Raw genomic sequence first — 6714 nt, 5'->3', positions numbered from 1 at the left:
GACTTTCTCTTGATAATCACAACCTGCTCGATACTTTCTATGCTGGTTCCTATATGCTGAAGACTATTGATTTCAAATGGGACTTATTGGAAAGAATTAAACGCAACTCTGAAGATTGGGGTTCCGACGATGGTAAGGAGTTAGGTATGACACCTAAGTTCGATTGTGTTAAATCTTTTATGGGTACCGATGCTTTCCGTGGATTTAGCTCTAAGTATGGACTTGACTCTTACATAGTAGCTACCTTTTGTGAAACTTTTGCTACTCACATTGATCTCCCTAAAGAGAAGTGGTTTAAATATAACCCTCATGTTGAAGTGAAAGTAGTTGCACCTATTACAGTCGAAGAAAAGACTATTACATATAGTGATCCTATTATTCCTACTGCTTATGTTGAAAAAACCCATTTTCCTGTTAGGATAAAAGATCAGATCATGTTAAAGCTTCGACTGTTGTTCGTAAGAGTAATACTAGGACCTATACACCTCCTGAGCAAATTAATGTTGAACCTGGTATTGCTATGATTAAAGATCTCTTGGATGAGGACTTAGATGGGCATGTTATCTATTTCTTGGGTGAAACTGCTAATATTGCTAGACCCGATACTAAGACATGTAGACCTGTTGTAGGCACGCCTGTTATTTCTGTTAAAATAGGAGATCATTGTTATCATGGCTTATGTGATATGGGTGCTAGTTCTAATGCGATACCTTATGATCTTTATAAAGAAATTATGCACGATATTGCACCTGTTGAATTAGAAGACATTGATGTTACTATTAAGCTTACTAATAGGGACACCATTAAACCTATTGGGATTGTTAGAGATGTTGAAGTCTTGTGTGGGAACATTAAATGCCCTGCTGATTTTCTTGTTCTTGGTTCCCCACAAGATGATTTTTGTCCCATTATTTTTGGTAGACCCTTCTTGAATACTGCTAGTGCTAAGATTAATTGGGAAAAGAATATTGTCACTGTTGGCATAGATGGTATGCCTCATGAGTTTAATTTCGCTAAGTTTAGTAGACAACCTCGTGAAAGGGAACCACCTAGTAAGGATGAAATTATTGGTCTTGCTTCCATTGTTGTTCCTCCAACTGATCCGTTAGAACAATATTTGTTAGACCATGAAAACAATATGTTTATGAAGGAAAGGGAAGAAATAGATGAAGTGTTCCTTAAACAAGAACCTATGCTAAAACATAACCTTCTCATTGAAATTCTTGGGGATCCCCGTCCACCCAAGGGTGATCCAGTGTTCGAACTCAAACCCTTACCTGATAATCTCAAGTATGCTTATCTTGATGAAAAAGAAATATACCCTGTTATTATTAGTGCTAACCTTTCAGAGAAAGAAGAAGAAAGATTATTGAAAACTCTGAAGAAGCACCGAGCTGCTATTGGATATACTCTGGACGATCTTAAGGGCATTAGTCCCACATTATGTCAACACAAAATTTCAGTGGAGAAAGATGCTAAACCAGTTAGAGATCCTCAAAGACGATTAAGTCCTAAAATGAAGGAAGTGGTAAGAAAGGAGATTCTAAAACTCCTTGAGGCAGGTATTATTTATCTCGTTGCTAATAGTGAATGGGTAAGCCCTGTCCATTGTGTCCCTAAAAAGGGAGGTATTACCGTTGTTCCTAATGATAAAGATGAATTGACCCCGCAAAGAATTATTACAGGCTATAGGATGGTAATTGATTTCCGTAAGTTAAATAAAGCGACTAAGAAAGATCATTACCCTTTACCTTTTATTGATCAAATGCTAGAAAGGCTATCCAAACACACACATTTTTGCTTTCTAGATGGTTATTCTGACTTCTCTCAAATACCTGTGTCCGCGAAGGATCAATCTAAAACTACTTTTACTTGCCCTTTTGGTACTTTTGCTTATAGACGTATGCCTTTTGGTTTATGTAATGCACCTGCTACCTTTCAAAGATGCATGATGGCTATATTCTCTGATTTTTGTGAAAAGATTTGTGAGGTATTCATGGATGACTTCTCCGTCTATGGGTCCTCTTTTGATGATTGTTTGAGCAACCTTGATCGAGTTTTGCAGAGATGCGACGACACTACTCTCGTCCTGAATTGGGAAAAGTGTCACTTTATGGTTAATGAAGGCATTGTCTTGGGGCACAAGATCTCCGAGAGAGGTATTGAAGTTGATAAAGCTAAAGTTGATGCTATTGAAAAGATGCCATGTCCCAAGGACATAAAAGGTATAAGAAGTTTCCTTGGTCATGCCGGTTTTTATAGGAGGTTCATTAAGGACTTTTCTAAAATCTCTAGGCCTCTGACTAATTTATTGCAAAAAGATATTCCTTTTGGCTTTGACGATGATTGTGTAGAAGCATTTGAAACACTTAAGAAAGCTTTGATCACATCACCTATTGTTCAGTCATCTGATTGGAATTTACCTTTTGAAATTATGTGTGATGCTAGTGATTATGATGTAGGTGTTGTTTTAGGGCAAAGAGTCGATAAGAAATTGAATATTATCCAGTATGCTAGTAAGACTCTTGATTCTGCCCAGAGAAATTATGCTACTACTGAAAAAGAGTTCTTAGCAGTTATATTTGCATGTGATAAGTTTAGACCTTATATTGTTGATTCCAAAGTTACTATTCACACTGATCATGCTGCTATTAAATATCTTATGGAAAAGAAAGATGCTAAGCCTAGACTCATTAGATGGGTTCTCTTGCTCCAAGAATTTGACTTGCATATTATTGATAGAAAGGAAGCTGAGAACCCCGTTGCAGACAACTTTTCTAGGTTAGAGAATGTTCTTGATGACCCACTTCCTATTAATGATAGTTTTCTTGATGAACAATTGGCGGTTGTCAATGCTTCTCGTACTGCTCCTTGGTATGCTGATTATGCTAATTACATTGTTGCTAAATATATACCGCCTAGTTTCACATACCAGCAAAAGAAAAAGTTCTTTTATGATTTAAGACATTACTTCTGGGATGATCCACACCTTTATAAAGAAGGAGTAGATGGTATTATTAGACGTTGTGTGCCTGAGCATGAACAGGAACAAATCCTACGCAAGTGTCACTCTGAATCTTATGGAGGACACCACGCTGGAGATAGAACTGCACACAAGGTACTACAATCTGGTTTTTATTGGCCTACTCTCTTCAAAGATGCTTGTAAGTTTGTCTTATCTTGTGATGAATGTCAAAGAATAGGTAACATTAGTAGACGTCAAGAAATGCCTATGAATTATTCTCTTGTTATTGAACCGTTTGATGTTTGGAGCTTTGATTATATGGGACCTTTTCCTGCCTTTACTGGTTATACACATATTTTAGTTGCTGTGGATTATGTTACTAAGTGGGTAAGGAACCCCCCTTTAGCAACGCATCAATGCGTTGTCGTATGCCCATATATATGTTGCTAGGTTCTACATCAACGTATTAGTATGCGTTGCCATTGGTGGCGTTGGAAGGATCTACAACAACATATATACATGCGTTGGTAAACAGCATGGAGAAGCGTTGTTAGGTAGCGACATATAAAGCTAGGGCCCAACAACACTTCATATGCGTTGGTGGTGACACTGCACAAAAGGATTCTAGAAGCTTCTCTAGATAGCACGAACAATTAATGATTTTCATATATTGCATCAAAAATTATTAGGTCAACGTCGATAGTGCATATGACCCACAATATAATAAACAACCAAGTCTCATGTATTAAATCAAATATGTGGCATTACAAAGAACATGGTCCAAAAATTACAAGAGGTGAAACTATCTAGTAGTAAGCCAATTCTTGACCTTGCAATCAACAAACAATATAATAAACAAACAAGTCTCATATATTAAATCAAATATGTGGCATTACAAAGAACACAATCAAACTGTAATGTTTGAAACATTGATACTTAAAGTTACATTCTAGTTGTCTTGTAGTAGCCCAACTGTTTGCCTTGGAAACAAAATCTTCTTAGCTTTTCAATCAAAATCTGAGTCATGCATCCTCAATTTATCTTGGTAATCTACAAAATAACAATAGGAGATGAGCAATTACAGTAAACAAAATCAGGTTAATAGAGAAGTAAAATTTAAAGGAGCACTATACAAATGTTTTTTTTACCAAGACTAAGATTTGTACACAGAGGTGGGCTAATTAATAATCTGATTGTAAAAACATCTACAACAATTATTAAACAACATTGTAGATTATGCGACCTATATCCGTGTACTAATTATTATTATTTTTGCATCTCGCGTCAATTCAATATTATATGAACTATCATTATATAGTTTTATTGTTCCAGTCCATTTTCTATAAAAAAGACCAAAATGCAGAAGTGCAAAGTGCAGATACTTGCATCATCTATAGCATCGCTCTGTAAAGAAATAATAAAAATACACACTAGTGAAAGGGTCATTGCCATGCTATGTAGTACAAACAGAGGGACTTTGAGTCTTCACCCATACTTTGTAAACTGAGGCCATTATATTTCTCTTAATTGTCGTGCACGTGTTCTGAATAACTATGGCTCGTTAAGATAAAAAACTACGTATTGAAACACCGAGTACCTTTGACCAATCGGATGGCTATTCATTGTGAACAATCATCAGCTTATATTTACTACAAAAAATTATCTCCAAAAAATATATTATAGTACTAGTGAGATGAATTCAGCAACCGGCTAAATGATAAGTATTCTAGGTAACCAGTTATACCAACTATACATAATTGAATATTTCCATTTTCCGATGGTCTCTGCACTAGTTAGCTTTGGGTCACATCACTCCTGTACTACCGATTCTTAGGACGACTTATTAGTCATGCTTGCTATGGTGTATTAGGAGAAATCTTATTAGTGCCAACAAATCAAAAAATCTGTAAATAATCTACATTGGACAAAATGTCGTTGTTACCTGAGTACTACAAAGTCACACATTAGAATTTCCTGATCCATGAATAAAATTCTCACAACTTGCAGAAGCAACACAACGAAAAAAAGCATCTTCAGATTGGAACAACTGGAGTTATCAACACATGAATAGAAAAAGACGTGCATAATGAACTAACAAACAGAAAGGGGAAAGAGCAAGAAAACTATGAACTGTCTACCCTGAGCCCCTGACTTCACCTTGAAGGAATGCGTGATCTAATTAGTATAGACAAGAGCATGCCATAATTAGTATACAAGACAGGACATCACAAAATAATTGATTAGCTGTGGGCGAAAGAACATACGAGACTGGTCCTACCATAAGAAGGCTGGTTTCCGTCCGATCTTGCAGCTCCACCCCAAGCAGAGATAAGACTCGGGCCACAAGCAGCAAGAAAATCAGTAAAGATTGATGCACACACATAGCTGCAAGAAAATTAAAATGTAATGCATCACAAGAAATGAGTGTTGAGTAAAAAGTGTTAGCTTAAACTACAAGTAGCTAGCTCTCTCTTGTACAATCTAGCAAAGGAAAACTGTAACCAGCGACTGCACACTAGCTATGTCCACAGACTAGTGCAACGCACACACACCAGAGACTAGAGTTGGAGTACTACTTGAGCTGAATATTTGTATTGAAAGTGGAATGGTCTGATTACAACCGGTTATAGCTAACTGAACTGACCTAGTAGCTACTTGACATAAGCACACACGTCATATTCTAAATTACGTCACTGCTGACCACTTTCTACAGTACATGATTTACTATACTACTTTTCCACTTATACTGCTACGGTGCTACCTTGGCTGGCAAGGTAATACAGCCGATGTTGCTGCCGACCTGCCACATGTTCTTAATTAAACCGGAACCCATAACAGATCAAGGTTGAATATAAGTGAATTAGAACCATCGTGAAGTAACAACTAAGAATTGGTTACCTCAACTCTAGCTGGGAGATCAAGGGATGAGGAATAGATGCCTTTTTGATTGATCACGAAATTATGGTCATATCCGTTGCAAACCTTAGTAGGTTTGAAATCAGCATATGCAGCTACGCATGCAGGGACAGGCCTCAATGAGGATGTGGTCCATTGGTGTTGTAGCTTGTAAGATGCGGCCGGCAAGGTTAAAACAAAGATGGGCGAGGACAATGGGGAATATTACTTGACAGAGTACAAATACAGATGCGGGAGAGCAGAATAGGACCTGCTGAACTACTGCAGTTGGAAGACGAGGGCATCGGTTCCTTGCTGTGTGGACTGTGGAGAAACAACGCCAGCGTCTGCATCTCCGGTCATGCGCATGAAACGACGGCAGCGACGCGTTCCCCAACGCAAGGAGGATGGGCGACGATGTCCAGTGTGTCCCCGACGCGCGGAGAAAGTGGCGAGGGAGGATGGCTTGGCCGAGGCTCTTGAACGAACCGAGGGAACAGGGGAGGCAGTCGAGGGCAAAGGACGGCGGTGGTTGGAACCCTAGCTGCTGTGGGTGCGTCCCTTGCTTAGGATGAAGGCCAAAACGATGGGGGAATAGGAAAACGTTTCGTGCGTAAGAGGTGGAGGTGTGGGCACGGAGAGGTTAGCGCTAAAGTGGGGAAAGTGGGAAACAACGCATCATTTTTTTCCGGGGTGAAACAACACATCCTGTTATATCGTTGCTAGACATGCGTTGGTATAGGGGGGTTCTTGTTGTAGTGGACGTAGAAGCTATTCCAACTAGTAGTGATGATCATAACACTTCTATTAAAATGCTTAAAGAAGTTATTTTTCCGAGGTTTGGAGTCCCTAGA

The sequence above is a fragment of the Triticum aestivum genome, chromosome 5B (genome assembly GCF_018294505.1).
Source record: "Triticum aestivum cultivar Chinese Spring chromosome 5B, IWGSC CS RefSeq v2.1, whole genome shotgun sequence".
In the NCBI taxonomy this organism is placed as follows: Eukaryota; Viridiplantae; Streptophyta; class Magnoliopsida; order Poales; family Poaceae; genus Triticum; species Triticum aestivum.
The sequence above is the reverse complement of the archived record's forward strand: the minus strand, read 5'-3'. Positions refer to the sequence as shown.